A 19,592-nucleotide genomic window follows, 5' to 3' on the forward strand; every position below is an offset into this window, starting at 1 on the left:
TTTTCACACTGTACAGAAATTTTGCTAAAGCCTTCACTAAATGAAAACGGACTTCAGTTTGCCACAAGAAAGCCACAAAAACCCAAATGAGCCAAAATGCAATAATGCCCAGCAGGTGTGAAGATATGAGTACAATAAAAAGCAGGGTACTGCTTTAATATAATAAGTACTAGCTACTATGGTCACAGCCACTATAATGAAACTCTGAAGACACAGTTTGAGTGATATCTCTTTTCTGACCCTTCACCTCATAAAGCTGATCTACACTTGATTTTTTATGGATAAAGATCCGTAGCTCTAGCCTCAAGTTGGTGGAACAGGAACTTGCTGTTTCTCTCAGCAGGTCTCAGCTATCAGTTGCACATCTTGGACCTGCAGACCTGAACTTAGACACTCCTTCTGCAGTTCTTTATTATCTACATGATAAAGGAAAAACCTAGCAAGGACATAGCAGGACATTGGTCCATCTGTGAGGACACAGATACTACACATTTGTCATCAATGCATTGCTGTGAGCAACCTCCTGGGCAATAAATTAACCTCACATTGTAAAGGAGAAAGATTGACACTTGGAAGAAGTTTTAAAAGGAACACAAGGTCTCTAATTTAATCCTTAATTTCAGAAAGATTCTGAAATCCACAGTGAAAGAGGCTCTTAGTTCCAACTGTTCAAATGCAGGCTACTGTGCGCTTCCTCCAAACCCAAAGGAAAGCTGCAGTCATCCCACACTGTAGCATTAGGAGTTAGCCTCTACTTCATGTCTTTTTGGAATTGAACTGGTATCCAGCAACTGTGGGATGGAAACAGCCTAACATCCTTGAACAAAAGGATTTGGAGATGGAAATCCTGAAAATCCTACACCCTGGTATCAGGTTGCTGAGCTATCTCTTCCCACAGAAGGAAGATAAATATGTATTATCAAGCAGGCTGACTGCATATTAAAGATTTTCTGAATCAGAATACACTAGAAATAAGTAGGCTCAGTTGAACAGAATCCATGCTTTATTTCATGCAGAATTGTATTATTGATTTTCCTGAGGTCTATGATTAATTTCAATATTGACTTATTTGATGGCACTGAAATGAGAGAGTTTAAATTATTAGGTTGTTTGGTACTTTTTGCAACAGCTGAATTGAGATTTCAGAATATTTCCATCCGTTGCTACAAACAGAATAAGCTTCGATTTGCCTTCTGATCGAGTTTGTACAAAACGTACATTGAACAATGGAACTTGCATCTTTTGAGGGAAAAGAAAAGGCATGTGAACTGCTAAAACCAGTTTTTTTCTAGAGAAAACAGAAGTGAAAGCTCTAGAGATTAAAGGTCTTCCATTTATCCTCAGAGTAGGCACAACAGCACGTGTGCTGTGTCTCCATCCACAGCTGCTACCTGCACCAGCCCTGCTCTGCAGTGCCTATGTGAGATTTACGTATCTGCTGTCTCTGAGCAATCTGTTACATTATATGGGGAAGAGGCTTTGGCTACCTTCATTCAGATGCAGCCCTTTCATAAAAAAATTCCATATTCACTAAATCGGTAAAGCAAATACAGTACAGATTTTAAGATTTGTCAGGTCACTGAAATCCTTCCTCCCCACCCCCCCGCTGCACAGAACATGTATGGGATTTGGTCACTCTCTGTCCCCTCTTCAGTCACTGAAAACTCAAAGTGTGCTTTCCTTCACAGCCTTTCTGACACTACATGGCTACATCACAGGGGTTTTTTGTCAATTGCTGTACCAACAGGAAAACAGCAATTCACATGGACCACCGACTGCGTGACCATCAACTAATACTTAGCAACTGATGAGCCAGTCTCTGTGCATGCGCATTCATCACAGCCCTTAGAAATGGCATTTGGTAGACAGTGGTCAACCAAATTGGTATTCCAGAGTGAAGCCTTTCCACCACTTGAAGACCACAATTATGATTTGCAACTCTCATCCTGTACGATATGTAACGAGCATTGATGCATGCAGAGCATTTACCAGCTCAGCCACAAGCCATACTAGAAAATAATAGGTGTGGCTTTCCCTGCATCCTAAGTATGCTCTGAGAGGTGCTCCACATTGCAAAAGTAAAAATGTTAAGTTAGGAATCGGTCAAGCTGGCAGTTACCCACTGTCATGGTTTAACCCCAGCCGGCAACTAAGCACCACACAGCTTCTCGCTCACTCCCCCCTGGTGGGATGGGGGAGAGAATCAGAAGGGTAAAAGTGAGGAAACTCATGGGTTGAGATAAAGACAATTTAATAATTGAAATAAAATAATAATTCAAAAAAATAATAAACTGTAATGAAAAGGAAAACAACACAGAGAGAGAAATAAACCCCAAGACAGACAAGTGATGCAAATGAAAATTTCTCACCACCAACCGACCGATGCCCAGCCAGTCCCTGAGCAGTGGCCCCGCCACCAACCTCTCCCCTAGTTTTATATGCTGAGCATGACATCCTATGGTATGGAATATCCCTTTGGGCAGTTGGGGGCAGCTGTCCCGGCTGTGTCCCCTCCCAACTTCTTGTGCCCCCCAGCCTCCTCGCTGGTGGGGTGAGAAGCAGAAAAGGCCTTGACTCTGTGTAAGTGCTGCTCAGCAGTAACGAAAACATCCCTGTGTTATCAACACTGTTTCCAGCACAAATCCAAAACACAGCCCCACACTAACTACTATGAAGAAATTTAACTCTATCCCAGCCAAAACCAGCACACCGCAGAGGCAGGCAACTGAGGGCTGCCGCCTCCATCACCAACGGGGCTCAAGGGAGCAGCTGGCAGTGGTCCTTACCACAGGGTGCAAGGACTGACCCTATTTGCACCCCATACCATCCCTCTGGATGGGAGCAGCAGCAAGCCTGGCTTCCCAAGCTGGCTGCTCCCCCTCCTCCTACCTGCCCCTTGTGCCAGGGCTGCAGAAATTCAAAGCAGAGGCTCATTAGGCAGACTACCTGTTCCTTCCCAGATAAGAAAAGCAAACCCACATACAAAATACCCATCTGTTTCCCCTTCTTCTTCCCTTCGCTCCCCTCACCCCCAGAAATACATAAATCTCTTTTCAATGACATCTAACTGTTCAGCAGAATTTTGAAAGCAGCTCAACATTTCACTCCCTGACACACATCCTAATCCCTTCCAACTCTGTCAGCCCAGAGAAATCACCACCTTGAAAACATTTCCTGCATATCTAATACACAAGTTCTTATTTACAGCACAGCACTCCTAGCATTAGTCACTGCTTTGTAGCCTGGACCTGTGCAGGCAGTGGGGCTGTGTGCAATGTTAGCATGGCAATATGGGGGAACGGCATGCTGACGCCTGCAAACCAGGATGCACTGGGAGAGCTGCATGGTTCTGCTGGGCACTTGCTTCAGATATGCATGGGTAAGAGTAGGTCAACGCATTATTCACATCTCCCAGGCACTGTGCACTGGACCTGCAGAAGCTCTGAACAGTGACAGCAGAAGCTGCGACAGTCAGCAGCTGTAAACCAGCACGGCCATTTCCTAGGTAGAGGGTCCCAGTCCAGAGAGCCTGGGGAGCAGCCTGCACCCTGCCAGCTTGTATTGGCTGTGCTGTTCCCCAAGGATGAAGAGAGGGACAGATGAGATTCTGAGTTCACAAAGTTTATCGCAATTTTTTCCCAGCTATACCAGATCTAACCAAGGTAATCCTTTCCCTTACAGACTTTGTTCAACTTAACACCAGCACAGATAAACAGCGCTATCTTCAGCTGCTTGTCACAAGAGTTTTATATCACTTAGAGAATGATAATCTTCAAAAAAATTAATTGAAGCAGGGTGGAGTGTGGCTTTACGATGCTCCTCACCGGTGGAGACTGATGGTGAGCATTATGGGTAAGATTTGAGAAATGAGAGCACAGTGATGGACATCATGGGATTAGGCTCTGCAAAAGATTTTTCCTTCCATAGGTTGGAATAGTGCTTCCTCCCAATGGTACCTCCATTTTTCTGGGTACTCTAGAGCTGGAATAAATCTGTAACCTGCTTGATAGATCTTTAGTGCAAGAAGTAAGATAGGTCTTCAGTGCAAGAAGTTGTGAGGGGATGCTGGCATCTACCCTTTGAGCACTTGCAAGAACAGGAAACAAGTGCTCCAAGGAAACTTTTTGGTTATGTTTGCTTATACCATATCAGAATTTCACTCAATTTCCTGATGTAAGTTATTTTACACACTTACTAGAACAAGTACCTTTCAGGAACTCATGCAAACACATATAGGCAGTAGTGAGCTGTCTACCTACAGTTTTTATGTTGTATGCATCTTGGCTAGAAAAGTGATTCTACTGTTATACTCATCTCTGGATGTTCAGGAGAATTTATCACACTCTGAGTAACCAAGAAAGAAGTTTGCAGCAGAGTCATCTCCAAGCAATGTTTGCAATGCCACTTGCAGGAAAGCTTTCCTTATTTTACTCAGACCAACCATCTAAGAGCCAAAACCTTGTATAATTCCGAAAGGGCATTTGGCCTAAAAAAATTCTAGGGATATTATACCTGCAGCAAGGAAAACCCAACAATAGAGGATTTCCCTCCACACACACAGTTGTGGGGGAGGGTTCAAATGTCAATTGCCATTAAAATACCTTTAAAAAAATTTGTTCAGTACAACAGTCTGAAATTCAAAAGATAAAACTTACCTCTCTGCAGGAATAAGCAGTGTGATATATTTTAAAATGGAAGGTTGGGGTTTTTTTGATATAAATTCTCATCAAAAACTTCATTCTCAAATACATTTCACAGTTCATTCATGCTGAGAAACACTTCTTATCTTCTGAACCTCCAGACTGTTGGGCTGCACAAAATATGTACAATTTGCTTTTAACGGTTTCAGTGCAATGTACAGGGAGGAAAGTGGAATGCCAGAGGGATTTCCCTGATCCAGGCAGCAGCCATTTAAGCTGGAAAACCCAGTAAAAATCCAAATCATTCCATCTTCACTGCTATTTTAATCTAAATTAATCAGCTCAGTTTGGCCATCGTTAGTTAAGACTCTCTTTTCTTTCTGGAAATGCATCTATCAACTGTATTACCATTTCAGCTGTGATTTAAAAAAGTTAAATGACCCGCTGTAAGGCAGAGACCATAAAGCATATTACAACTCTATCTGTTAGGAAATGTAATAAAGACAAGGCTTGGATATTCTAGAGAAGAGGGACAATGAAAGACTTTAAGCAGAGACAGAAACAGAGCAAGGACTTTCTCTTATTCTACTCAAATTCCTCACTCTTACAGAACACCTAGCTAATTTTACAAAAGCAATGGATTCTGGGGGATTAAGAAAATAAATCTATTTTTACCTCACTTTTTTTTCCTAAACAAAGTATTGTTTACTTTTGCAAGGGATGACCATGCACCGAAGTTTATAACTCAGTTCATACCGCTTTGCTCCCCTGCCTTTATATCCCTGCCATATTTTTTGTGAACAGAATAAACAAACAGACCTTCAGTATTGTTGCTCAGAGTAGTCCGCTGATTTATAGAGTGGCTTTTGCAGCTCTGCTTCCTATCCCTGGCACAACCCATTTTTTTGCAAAGACAATGCATTAAGGAGAGTTTTTCCAATCAGCTGTTCTCTGCAACATCTAGATTCTTTGTTTTAATTAAACAGTTAATTAAGAAATCATTAATTTCCTTATGAGTAAAATCATGTAGTTCCTTTCAATTTGCATGATCTTTTAATTTAATACAAACAACTCTGAGATCCATCTGGATATTCACAGAATAAACCATGAATAATCAGTTAATGATTGTAAAGCACTTTGAAGACAAGAAGTGGCAAATACTTTCATCTATCTATGCATTTTGTTTAAACTTGCCAGGGGCTCTAATAACTAAAGCACCTTGCTGAGTGAATAAAATTGCTAGTTTCTCTATTAAAACACGTAAAATATGACTCTAGAACAAAATCTTAATGAAACAAGCAACAAAACGAACACACACAAATTTTGAAAGGGGGGGGGGGGGGAATAAATCCTGAGCACTTTTGCTGGCAAATGCCTGGATGACTAGCCTCGGTCTGTATGCTAATGTTTGCTCAGGAATTCTTCTTTTAATCTGTTGAATGGAGACCTACTTAAAAGCAAATTCAAAACAACGAAGCCTCATTCCACACTCCCTGTAAGAAGCAACTACAACAATGCAGATTTAAATGCTTTGAAAGCATGGACTGGATTTGCCCTCCAAGGGCTGCTCTGCACTAGGGCTCTGCCTTGGAGTAAGTGCTAGCACAGGCTGTACTGCAGCCCAGCATTAACTGTGCTCACTGCTATGAGAACCAACCAACATGGTCCCTACAACCCAAATGCACCCTTTCCCTAACAGTTCCACCAGGACACGCTCCAAACTCATCACAGCTTTGGCCAAGCCAGGGTCAGTCCCGTTCAGCAGCTCCTTTCATAAGGCTCGCCATAACCGTCTGCTCTTTCCAATGAGCCTTTCTCTCCATCGAGGATACCTGTTTTCCTCGTCATGGGTGACATGCCAACGGTGGCAAGCAGGGAAAGTGGGGATGGGCCACCTGCAGCTTTTCTAGGTGATTTCTCCAGCTCAGTCCCCAAGGGCGATGATGATTGCTCCCCTCCAGGTCCCCTCCCAGAGGGGAGCTCCTCCACTGCCCCATCAGCTACTGTAAGCACCGTTCATAGTATTTTCAGCAGGAGAAAAATTGCAATCAAGGTCCATTTCTAGGTTGAAAACACGATCTCTGTAGCATACAATGCAAGCAATTAGGCAATTTTATATATGACAGATTCACAGGAACTAGCTTATTAACATTTCATTCAGTAGAGGCAAGGTAGCTAAAAATGACTCTAATTAGCAACCTTCTGGATATTCAGAGTTATCTTTTTTCTAATAAAAGCCCAAATGCCCAGGAGTTTATAGTGATACCATAACTAAACTCTATTTAGTAATTAAGTGTTGTCTGCCAAATACTAGGCTACCAAATAAGACATGCATTGTCCTATTCAGTAGATAAGAGGAAGGATGTCCTTGTACTTAGAAACTATGTAGGCTTCAGCAAGTAACAATATGTGATAAAATGGCAAGATGTTCCTCAATATTGGTCTTGTACCCCCAGCTCTGCTGACTAAATTACAAAATGAGCCAAAACCCAGAGAAGTCCTTCATAACTAGGGGAAAGGTAAAAGCGGCAGGGGGAAGCATGACCACCGACTCAATTCAAGACCAAAGAAACTCACCCCCCCACACCCGTAAGGAGCATGCGTGCTAATCTGCATTGCAAGCGGAGTTAGTTTAAATATGACTGACCAGTAACAAGTGAAATGTTTATCACTAGCCAATAAGTATAAACTTAGGCATGTTTTTACTAATTGTTGCTAATTAGATAACTGGATATAAACTCTATAATTTTTGTATGCGGCATGCACGTTAGGTGCAGTGATCCCCCGTGCATCCAGCACTGTAATAAAGAATGCCTGCCTTCTAAAACTTCAGACTAAGTCTTAGAGGGTTATTCTTTTGTGACCGAATTTATGGTATCAATAGAATAATTAAGTTTTTAGACTAGACGTGGAATCTCACAATAAAGTTTCAAATGATGTTCCAAGTCATCTAGTTTATTCAAAGCACATCTGTTCTACAGCATTATGTTGCTCCTACTGCAAACACAGCATATTTTAACATATCTGCAACGTCACAGAGATTTGTGAACATGCACCTCTGATTTAGTCCCGATTTTTCTAGTGACAGAGTGATAGTCTCCATTCTTTGACCAGGGCCAAACACTGAAGGAGGGTCTGTCAGTAGTACTGAGGAACCTTTCTTGCTCTGAATCCACACAATAAGGTATGAGGCTTATTTTAGAACAGAGTTTGTACAAAGATGATTTAAGAGTTTAGGGTGGAGAGGTCTATCATACCTGAGCATCTCAGAAATTTATCAAAAGCTTTGATTAGATTAGGATATGCAAATCACAGTAAGGTTAGGCCAGACCTTTTTCCATTTACAAGCTTGTTTTCCTGTAGCTTATCTCATAGCAACTAAAATAAATCAAGGTATCCAGGAAATATAAGGGAGAGATTTATGAGAGTATGAATGGCAATAGCTGGAGCTTGTCTTAGCCAGTAATTCTGATAGATACATACACTGCAAAGTGCGAAATTTACTTAAACTTTGGATGCAAATGCTGAGGTTTAATTATTTGAAAATAACGATCTTTTAGAAAAACTTGAAGCAAGAGAAACAAAGCAGAGGAAGGAAGGATAAACACAGACATACATTTAGACACACAGCATTTTAACAGTTGGTGTAAGTGAAATAGAACTAAATTTCCCATACTGTTTTAAATTTCATTAACTTTTCAATTGTCACGATTCAGCAGTGGTTTAACAAATGTTAATTTGCTTATACACACACACACTTTTTTCTTAAATGCCTGCCTTCTCTTTCCAGATGGCAGAGCCATGGGAGCTGTTGGTGGTGGTACAGAAGAACAAACTCTTCCTTCTGTGCTTCAGGGAAGACTTATAGCAGCTCCTATAAAGTCACTTGGTGAAAATCCTCCTGTTCATCTGGCTCAGCACCAGCCTCCTGCTCCACGGCATGCTGCATCAGGGGTATTCAAGGATTCATATTCTGGGTATTTGGAAAGGCTCTCCAGATCCTGCCTATGATTAAAGGAGTCTCTAATAGCTGATCAAGACCACAGGATGTGCATAACCAAGAGGAGTCTATTCTACATCACAGATGAGTTTTATTATCACTTGGGCCCACGAGCCCCATGCCACCTGGCATAGACATGCTGACACACCTGCCTGTACTCACAGTGCTCAAGTGCCAGGCTCCAACAGCTCTCCCACCAAGCAGCCCCTGTGCTACGGCAGCCCTGGCCTTCCGGGAGCTACAACAGCAAGGTCCTTCCTCTGTGCTCAGAGGGAGAAAAAGGGCCAGTGCTTGCATAAAAAGCAATTATCACTTTTAGAAGAAACAAACCTCAACTACATTCATCTCAATGTTTATTGTTAATCATTACTAATTCATTTTGGGTGCACTGCATTATAATAGCAAAGCCATTCAGTATTCATGAGGGCTGGGAACACAGGCTGAGGTCCTTGCACACTGCCTGAGAAGGATGGAAATGTTGCGGCTCCCTTTTTAATGGGGAGGTTTGGCTTTGTGCCCCTGTAGCAGAAGAGCAAACTATCCTGTGTACAGCAACACACTCTCTGCTTGTACGTGCAGCCCCAGAAAAGAGCACCTTAGGGAACAGCACAAAGCTTGGAAATCCTCACAGACCTGCACCACATTTCACCTTCCTCAAAGGTTACTCAGTGGAGTTTGAACAGGACAAGGTGCCTTCTAACATGACACGCACTGCCCTGTAGGCACCAGTCACCTCCCACCACCTTGCCACTACATGCCACCACACCAGCGGTCTCCCTTATCTTCCCCCACAAACACTGGAATAGGGCACTACCTCAACTAATGTAATGAAATCGAAACAACTCTGGTGTCCTCCAACATTGGCAGCAGGGCCTGACACCCTTCTCTAGAGAGCACCTAACCAGCTCCCCTGCTTGCAAGCTCTCCTCCTGCCTGGAAGTCTTTTGCCCTTCAAGCTGAGAATCACAATTTTGAGTTGATTTCCATCACCCCCATCTTATGCATTGCAGTAAGCACAACCAGGTCCTTGAGCAACAGATCACCTGCAAGCTACAGCCCTGCATCCATGCACGGGCTCCCAACAGTTTTGTCACATCTCTGCAAGTGAACAAGACCCTCTTAGCTTTTGCACCAGCTTTCCTGAGTTGTTTTTAGCAATCTCCCAAAATTCCTTCTGAATTCACCAAATCTTAGTGTTATATGGCAATGATGTTATCACCCTAAATGTGAATTAACAGGGCTCACATTGAAAGTTAAATGGGAAGGATCTCCTTTCTGCGTTCATTCCCAGTAACAAACCTGTGCTTTAGTTTTATACACCATGATTCTCCAGTGAGATCCAGAGAGGACTAACATATTTATGGTCTATAGCTTTCCCAAATTTAAAAAAAAAGAAAAAGAACTATGTACGCACCACCATATAATTTCCATGCCCTGCCCTGCACCCCCTCCCCCCCCAAACTTCTGCTTTCCTCATTTCATTTACAGAAAGTGCCAAAGGAGAAAAGCCTCATTTGGTATGGAAAAGACAATTCCAGAAGAGTTTGTATTCTGCTCCTGCTAAAACTCCACAGCAGTGACCAAGCATTATGCCTTCAGAAGAAAACAGGTGTCAGAGCTAGTTTCTCTGATCTCCTGACCAAATATTATCTGCTTTCCAAATACTGCATCCTGAGTGACGATATTTTTAATAACACGAGGAATACTCTGTAGCTCTGTTTTTAGAAAGTGAAAGATCGATCTCAGGTCATTTTGATGCAGTCTGCTCTTGGCTATGATATTGCTTCATTGACAGCAATTAACGTAAGGTCAATGATATAATTTAGCCCTTTTTAAATTACAGTGTAGAAACATTGCGTAGAGGAGCACATAAAGTGCATGAGATTTAGCAGTGACCTGGGAGCTCGATCATTAAGCACACAAGGAGGCATATTCTCTTCGCTCTGAGTGCATTTCCCATTAATGCTAATAGCACATTGAGAGGAAAATATACTCCATAAACTTTCATTACTCACTTTCTCTCTCGCTCTTTGACAAATGAGGTGCTGATGTAGACTCAGAGGTAGGCAATACATCCACTTCTCTCTATGCCAGTGCTATAGAAAGCCAAAAAGGCTTTTCCTTGCAAGTGCAGACACTCCTACATCTCACACTGTGGATTTGATTAAATCTTGCTTTGAAGCCATTCAATTCCAGTCAGTATTTGAGCGGGACACTACCAAACACTGCCAGAAAGGACAGTCCTCTTTATTCCCATCTCACCCACTGTCCTCACACTCCTGCCCCCTGTGTTGCACCAGCTGTGGCGCTTGTCTAATCCCTTGGAAAGTCAATTCACCCCCTTAACTGAGCAGAAAAATAAGAATTTCTCTTCTAGCCTAGCAGAAAACTTGGGTATCTCTAAACTTCTCACTCTCAAAGAGGCTAATTTTTTCCACAGTCAGCTGGTATCCTGGTGGCATTCCAAGTGTATAATTACTTTCTGGCCGTTCACATTCCCACAGCAGTTCTCTGTAAGATACAGATTTTTTAATTTTGTGTCCTAAACCAACTGTGGAAGAGCTGCCACATGTCACTTCACCAGTGGCCAAGTGTTGCTGATGAACAAGGTAGCTCTGAACAAGGGAAAATACTGGTCCAAGCAGAGGAAAATTTGCAGGTGTTGAAATGTCTGCTTTGGGTATCATTACACAATTCACACACAAATGGGAGATCTGGTCCTTTTCACAGGTATGAGGGACCCGTAATAGTGAAGTTGTGACAACCTCTCAAGGAGGAGCATTCAGAAGTAAAGGCAGTTATGGGATGAGACAGTCACCAGAGCTGTAGATAGAGCAGCAGCCCCTGCTAGCAGGGGGAAAAAAAGGGAATTCTGGGAGGATGAAGGCATCCTGCCTCCTGCAGCTTCCTGCTATGCCAACAGCTGCCCTCAGGGCTGAATCAGCCATCCTTGCTCTGTCCTTGCGGCCCTGGGCTGGGCAGGACACTCAGTGCTGGCCCAGGAGCCCTGTTTGCCCCGACTGGACAGCCCATTCCTGCTCCCTGCCTGTCCATTCTCTGCAGAAGAATGGGAGGTACAGGCAGAGGCGATTTGCTCCATGGTGCTTCTGCCAGTTCTGCCCCTCGCCTCCCTACATCTGTTCTTGGCCTCAGCTCATCCTCTTCCTCCTCAGCCACTGACAGGGTTGTTTTGGGGAAAAGAGAGGTGGAAAGAGCACATCTGGACTAGATGCCCATCGGCATTTGTGTTATAGAAGTGTTTGCTTTTGTTAAAGTGCAAATAACACCTTTATTTCTTCGGCTGCTGGATTTTGCAGGGGAAGGAGAAGAGGACGTTTCTTGGAAAACTGACTGGAAGTAAAAGGCTACATGGACAAATGTGGGTACGTGGAAGTCACAAGTAGAGGGAAAAACAAGCCTGAATGTACCTTACCAATAGTGCCCCACGGCCCAGCTCTTCCATCACCCTGAACCCACAGGGCTCCTTCCTCCAAACTCACACTGGCCCCACAGAATTCAATTTACTAAACACAGTAGTCTCACACTGACAAAATTCAGTTTCATCCACAGTAACAAGAAGCCTTGAACCAGGTCTAACTTCTTGAACCCGACTGCCCCCTTTCAATCTGCATTACCATATATTGGAAAAAAACCCCATAAGATAGTGAAATACAGCAGGAAATCTCACCCTCTCCTAGAATTTGTTGCTTCCAAAGCCTCTGCCAAGCTCCCCGTGCGACCATGCCACACTCCTCTTCCCTGTAAGCTCCCAGGGCACCAGCTCATAAACTACACCTGAGTCCTTGACACGGTGCATCTGCCTCCACTAAAACAAAACAATGGAAACACAGATTTCTTATTATCAATACATTTACAAGCTGGTTGTTCAAAGCCCTCTTGGTTCCCTTGAGAACTGAGAATAGTTTGAATCAAGAACTCAGTATTTAAAACACGCAAGTCTAAAACAACTCCACAGTCTTAGACAATCAATCTTCATTCTGAAGTAACATCCACAGTCCCCCAGGATTTTGTGCCAGACTGAAGTCTAGCAGGGAATCAAAACTAAGCAATGCATTTAGTTCAGCTTCAGAGCACTCCTGCTCTCTGCAAGCCTGATCCACCTGTGCAGCAACACAAGCTTCCTGGCATGTAACCCAAAATTTTTGCTAGACTAAAACAATTGGCAAGTCTATTTACAACTAAATAACCTAGTAAAGAAAAAGCAATATACAACAGAGGTTTCAGAAGCACTCAATATACTTAAAAAAAAAAAGGGTTTTGAAACTCACACATGAAAATCTTTAGCTTGAAGATATCTGGAGAAATAGACTACTAAATAAATGGTCTTACTTGAGAACAAATAAGACAAACATACCTGAAACAGCTCTACTGCACCTGAGTGTTCCTCCAAGCCATTCAAGGGTGCCAGGGTGGATAGACATTGCACTTATCCCTTTGAGCATTTTCTTTTCTTGCCTAGTAGCCAGTCTTCCGTGTGTTAGTACTCAGCTCAGGTACTCACCTAGCAGCAAGAACCACTCCTAACAAGGGGCCATGTTTCACACAAACATATTTTTTTCCAAGCAGAAATGTTGCATAACAAATAATAAGACTAACATTATATTAGTAAACATAACTCTAGCATTTAGCAGAGGAATACCTATACTCCCAGAATACACTCACATTGAGACACACTGCAACACAGGCATTTATTAACCTGGAATATATATCACAGGTTTAATGGAAACAGCTGCAAATAAACTACAAACAGGTGGGCTGAGTTATGGGAGGTTTGCTGACTGGCAAACGAGCCTTCACCTCAACAAGGCTCTGCTTGCAGCAGCTGAAGCTGGAGGTGATCAGAGCCTGAGCTTGGGGGTGCAGAGCTGGGGCAGCCAGAGAGCAAGCCCTCCGTGCAGGTGTCCCTAACAGCCCACTTCATCACCCAGCCACTGCCAGTCACTTGGTTCTGCCAGCGGGCAGAGGCCCTGTCTCCCTGCGCAGGGGTGGCACGCAGAGCGGCTCTGCCCCTCTCTTCCCACCCCCTCTCAGCCACCGAGCACCAGCCTGCCAGACCCCAGACTCTCCCAATGCGCACACGCAGCATCTTTTCGGTTTAGCAGGGCTCGTGCCATATCAAAGGGCAAAATAGGATCCTTTGAATTAAAAGCTTTCTGCAGCACACGTAAGTACAGAAAAGGAAAGCTTTATGGAGGTAACAATTGCTGTCTGTTATCACAAACACAGATTCCTCTTAAAATTCACCTGCTATGCATGAACTGGTAGAAAGTGCTGATGCTGACAGGCATGTGAAACCAATGTCTACGTGAGCAGTTTTCATATTAAGCAGGCCCTCAGAAACAACCAACAAACTAGAAGGAGCTGGTGCTGTCTGGTGTTGAACATTGGGGTTGGTTTTTTTTGTTTGAGTTCCCCCCCCCCCCCCCCAATTGTAGGTCAAAATTAGTTGTTTTAATGAAATAACTTCACTTTCAGAGGTACTGAAATCCATAAAACCTCTGAAAGGTTCAGGACTTCAGAAAACCAGGTTATTCCTTTTCAGGCCTAGCTATTAACATGGATAATTTTTAAAAATAATTTTTTGAGTTTCTTCAGCAGCTATTTTAGGAGACATTTCATGGTCTATCCTGATACCTGATCAATTCAAATCAGTGTTAAACCTATCACTTTCACCAGCAGTACATTAATCCAATTTGAAAAGTGAGCATCTTATATATTTAATCACTGAGCATAGTTCTTGTAAGGTGATGCTTTGACTTGTGATACAGCACATGTGCTAGAGATTAACTGGAAACTACTTTTAAATATTCAGTATTCTGTGTGATAGTATCAATGATCAAAGATGCAGAGAAATTCTACTTATTAATTAATAAACCAGGCTTTAAGCCACAGATATGGAGCAACCAGAAATAGGAAGCTGTCATTCATGAAACATAAATCAGCATTTTCCATTTCTTTTCCCACCTAGCTAATCACAAACAGTAATGAACCATGGACAAAAAAATTAATGGCTTCTTGGTGAAAAAATCAATGCTAAAATGGCCTATTTAACCAATTGATAGCAATTGTGTAAAGAACATTATCTAAACTTCAGTTTTCTGACTAATTACTGTAACAGGGAAGGCATGAAACTAGGAAAGAAAAGAGAAGTGATTCATGATATTTTTTATGGCAAAACCTGCAAGGGAAATTGAAAATCCTAGTCATACTTCTACTGATGTTGATATTCACAGCAGATTTTCCAAGCTGTATGAATTTTTATCACAGATCACTCGCATACAAATATTTACTTTCTTAATGGACATTCTTCCTTGAATGAATTCTAAAATGTGTACCGAAGCAGAAGGTTATAAGTTAATTGCTATCGTCATTTCTACTCAATTACTGCCTACACTAAAGCTGTCATGCAGTAAAGGCAAGAGAGAGAGAAACACCACTGCTAATGGTGAATTTCCTGGCTTTTATCACTGTGTCAAAACATTATCATCCTGTAATCACAGGCTTTCATCCAAAATAGCTCAAATGGCAGCAAAATCCCAACGCAAAGCGTTTTAAAATATCAGCTTAGTGACGGCAAGGAACAGGATTAAGCACTTAAGCACTGCTTAAATTTTTAGTAAGCTGGTGCTTAGAGGAACTCCCAACCTAAGCATGGGCCAGCCTCTCCATTGCATGGGGAGACAGGCTCCTCCAAGGGGCTTTTGAATGGCTACACTCTGCGTAGGCAGCAGGAGGGTGGTGGGAAAGGCAAAAAGGACTGATCCTGTAACACAGGGAATTTGGCACTTCCCTCCGATGGGCATTCACTGCCATGAAGCCTTTCCTGGAATTCAGCTTCAAAGTCTGGGGACCAGAAATCCTGATGTTCATCAAGAACACGCAAAACCAAGTTTATACTGCTTTCCTGTGCCTCAGGTTTCTAAACCCAAGTTATCCTTGGAGTGCTCTTGCCAACAAACACCAGGGTTGCTCTCTGGCTTTGTGAATATTAAAGCCATCTCTATTACATGATGAACCCCAACTAAAGATGCTGGAAGAGATCTGCACCAGAGTACCTCTTGGGGTGAGATACATTGTCCTGGGAAAGGGCAACACACACTCAAATCTCACTTCATAAGGAAGGAATTTCACCCCTAAACCAGACCAGTGCTCCAGCCTCTTGGGAGAGGAGTTTCGTCCTCAGGCTCCACAAATCTAGCTCGTGGTTTCCTTAGCACCTGCCTAGACTCAACTCTTAACTATTCTGTAAACTACCTTAACTTCTAAAATGAGCTCAAATGAAATGTGTTGCGTATATGTCACTTCAGTAGCTTATTTTTGGCTAAAACTAGTTATTTAAAGGTGTCAAATTTATGAATGAGCTTGACCATTGTGCTGCATAAATATTTCAATAGAAAAAATTAAACACCAATTCCACAGCTGAATTCATCAACTCCTTTCAACCCCAGTGCAATGCTTTCCTCTCTATCACAGTACAGCCCTGAAACAAAGTAATCTCAGACATACAGAGAGCACAGAGGAGAAGATATCATAGTGTTAATGGATTATGACAGCAGATAATGACACATCAATGTATTATTATATTAATAGATCCACAGATATCCAAAGCTGCAATCATTAAACAACAGCTGAATCTACCTATCCAATGAATCGCACATTTTCAGATACGGACATTTTTGTATGGCATTTGCAAATCCCCTAGATGGAAAGTCAGATTAGCATTTGTTATTTTTAATCCCATTAGGGAAGCATGCACACTTACCATACCTCACATGTAACCTTCACTCCACACAGGAGGCTCTGCTCTATCTGCAGACCTTTATATGTCCCACTTAGATTTGCTTTCTGCAGAAACCCCTAGTGCTCACAGCAAAACTCCACAAAGACACAGGCCCGCTTCTATGCAGCAGTGTTTATTATAGATGTATTTATATGCCTCAGCAGCTCTTTCCCCTTAAGTCACTCAGACATGATTCTTTCCCTGGAAATGAAGCATGAAAGTGTGGGAAACTGTTCACAGCTCGATGACTGCATTTCCTTACGTCTGCGAGCCAAATTACGAGGAGTGTGTGAATACACAGAAAGCTCATTTACAAATTAGGCTGTTAGAAAACTTGGATCCAAAAAGAGGCATCTGTGTGTTCTCTGTGTTACAAATACTTGCGTTAGGTTGCCTAAAAGTGCTTTTTTTCTTTGGGTACCGGGCAATACTAATTTATGAAGACAATTTCTTAGATACTCATATCTAAAAAAAAAAAAACCCACAGCAATTTACAAATAGTAATTTCTTCTGTTTCTGAAATGTCCAAAGAATATCACTGGGTCATACCATGAAACTGCTACCAAACTCCCTGGGTGTGGAAACCAGAGCAGGAGGGGAGAGTATGCAGTACTGTACAGTTCCCAGATTGGGTGTTGGAGCATGTCCAACATTGACCACTTCTCCTTCAAATTTAAGGATGAGGCTCCCCATCCCCAACTAAAAGGCAACGATAACAGCGGCGTGTAACTAATACATTACCCCACTGGTCTTACAAGCAGTACTGCATTTTTCAAAGTACTTGCTGTAGCACCAAAGAAAAATAAACCTCACAAACCTAAAAAAGGAATTCAGCCAAATGGCTGAAATCTTGCATTAAATCCAGCTAAGGAGCAAACTTCCAACAAGTGTTAATTTATGGTCCTTATAGCAGTGACTACGAAATCCTCTCAGTACTCTACACACAGATATTAAAGCCTGCCAAGCCAATGCACGTTAGGGTTTAGTTACCAACTCATTAAAATGCATGGAATTGACATGGGTGAATTTCCTTGTCTGCTTTCATAATCCCAGGTTTTATGTGTATGCTACACAAATTTTATGCATGACTAAACAAACATCAAGTCTAAAATCCAAGTTTTTAGACTTTTTTTCTTCACTTAGGATCAGATTTTGTCACCAATGCTGCATGTATTACAGATCATGGCAAGATGAGTAGCTAGAATCAATTTTATTGTAAGAATCACTTCTTTGTTTGAATTAATTCTTGGAGTAATAAGTAATTTACTGTTAGAAGGGATGACAGGCACCAGAACTTGCAGCAAATCATCATTAAAAACAACAGATGTTTTATTCACACTATCAAAGAAAATTTAAGCCTAATGTATCTGGATGAAAGCCAGGCTTTCACTGAGAAAACAGTAAAATACATGTTTTAATTGAGTGGGTCCCTTGGAATTTACAGGTCTATGCTGGTGCTATGTACTTCCCCAAATTAGGACTAATCTTCAGAGATAAAGAGCAACTGAATTGAATTATATTGTCTGTACCATATTTTTAAAAAGCAAAAATCTTGAATGGCATAATTTTCTGTTAGTTTATGGTGTTAGAAGAGCAAGTATTTTCCTTTAGAACTCGATAATGAGAGAAAGCCAGGTAGCTTGTTAAACCTCACATTTACTTGTTTTATAAGATGGTGTTAGGCTTTTCCCTACAAGCTGAATCCATCACCTCAGAAGTTCTCAATCCTCACATCCTTTCTCAAGTCAAAGACACAAATGTGGTTTGGGGATTTTGTTCACGTGGAATCATAGATTGCTCATTTAGAAATTATTACAATACAATGGATATCCCATTATACATTTTTCAAGCAAAACTCCTTTGGTTAAAAACTAAGACATGTTTTGAAAAGTACCTTGCTTTTGAGGAAACTGGTGGCAAACTTTTTTGTCAGGAGTTTTGGGAATTCATTTGGAATAACTGAAACTGAATTTTCTTTCCAGCATTATATCATGAGTTTCACATTATTTTATGTGATGTTTATGATGAGCACTGACATACAAAAGCCTTTATGTTATCTTTAAAATAAGGAAAGCCATTGCTACCTAGAAACAACTGAAAACTCCTTCAACTTACCTTCTAGATCAAAGCTTTTCTTCACTGTATTTTCACAAGTTTCTTCCAGGCGGGGACATCCTGTTCTCCAGGACCCCTCCAACCTGTCTGTCCCCAGGGCGGTCCTGGGCGAGGGTGGTCGCAGCTCCTCCTTGTGCAGGGCCGTTTGATTTCCCTCTCCCACCCTTCCCGTTTCAGCCACCAAAAGACTGAATTCTTCCCAGGACATAAAGCAGAAATCCTTTCTGAATGAAGTAGGACACACGGAAACTAAAATGTCTGTCAGTGCCTTGGGTGTCTGTGCCCAGGTGCTGGCAGTGGGGCTGCAGGGTGAGCTCTGTGAGGGAGAGGCTGGCACTGCCCTGGACTGGACTCAGCCGGTTCCGGCTGGTTCCAGCTGGTTCTGCAGTGGCCCCACCACCGGGCACAGCTGAGCCCCTCAGCGACGCTGGTGGCACCTCTGGGAAAGCGTATTTAAGAAGGGCAAAAGGCTGCCTGGGAGTGAGGAATGAGGAAAAATATGTGAGAAACAATTCTGTAACAGCAGGAGGGGGAGGGGGAGAGTGGCTGGGTGGGCATCTGGCAGCTGGCCAAGGCCAACCCACCGCAATCAGAGAAATTCAACAATTTTTGATTAAGAGAGAGTATTGTGTTTCCTTTTTCTCACGGTTGGTGTATTTAAGAACAGCAAAGAGAAGAGGAGGAGCAACAATCTCCTTACATATATATTCAGAACAACAGTGTATTTCCAGTAACAGATAGTGGTTCATACTACTGGCCCAGTTTCACCACGGCAATGAAAAGGAAACAAATGCTTTCCTGATGCTGCTGACACCCATTTGGATACTGCTGTTAGGCTTTATCTCCTGTCACAGGACTCTCTCTCAAAAAAACCCAAATAATCCCTGTAGACAAGCATTTGCCTTTCCAGGTTCTTCCCAATCAGGAGACATCAGGCATGCCTTCTGGTGTTGTTCAAGTCTTTCTCATGAATCGGCAATTGGAATGTACCACCTCAGCCCAGACAGCAGGCTGGACCTTAACATTTTAAAAATTC

General features: G+C 42.3%; 1 protein-coding gene across 3 annotated transcripts in view; it reads right to left on the reverse strand.

The window, feature by feature from the left end:
- The window catches only part of KCNIP1 (potassium voltage-gated channel interacting protein 1), a 286,094-nt gene that overhangs the window by 84,672 nt on the left and 181,830 nt on the right, over positions 1 to 19,592 (reverse strand). Inside the window, exon 1 of one of the 3 annotated variants that reach the window (XM_050905061.1) lies at positions 18,557 to 18,578. The exons of the other annotated variants lie outside the window; for them this stretch is intronic. The gene's annotated coding sequence lies outside the window, so the exon portion shown is untranslated. Of the gene's footprint in view, positions 1 to 18,556; positions 18,579 to 19,592 lie in introns of those variants that run through there. 3 annotated transcript variants of the gene reach the window in all.

The sequence above is a fragment of the Gymnogyps californianus genome, chromosome 14 (assembly GCF_018139145.2).
Source record: "Gymnogyps californianus isolate 813 chromosome 14, ASM1813914v2, whole genome shotgun sequence".
Classification (NCBI taxonomy): Eukaryota; Metazoa; Chordata; class Aves; order Accipitriformes; family Cathartidae; genus Gymnogyps; species Gymnogyps californianus.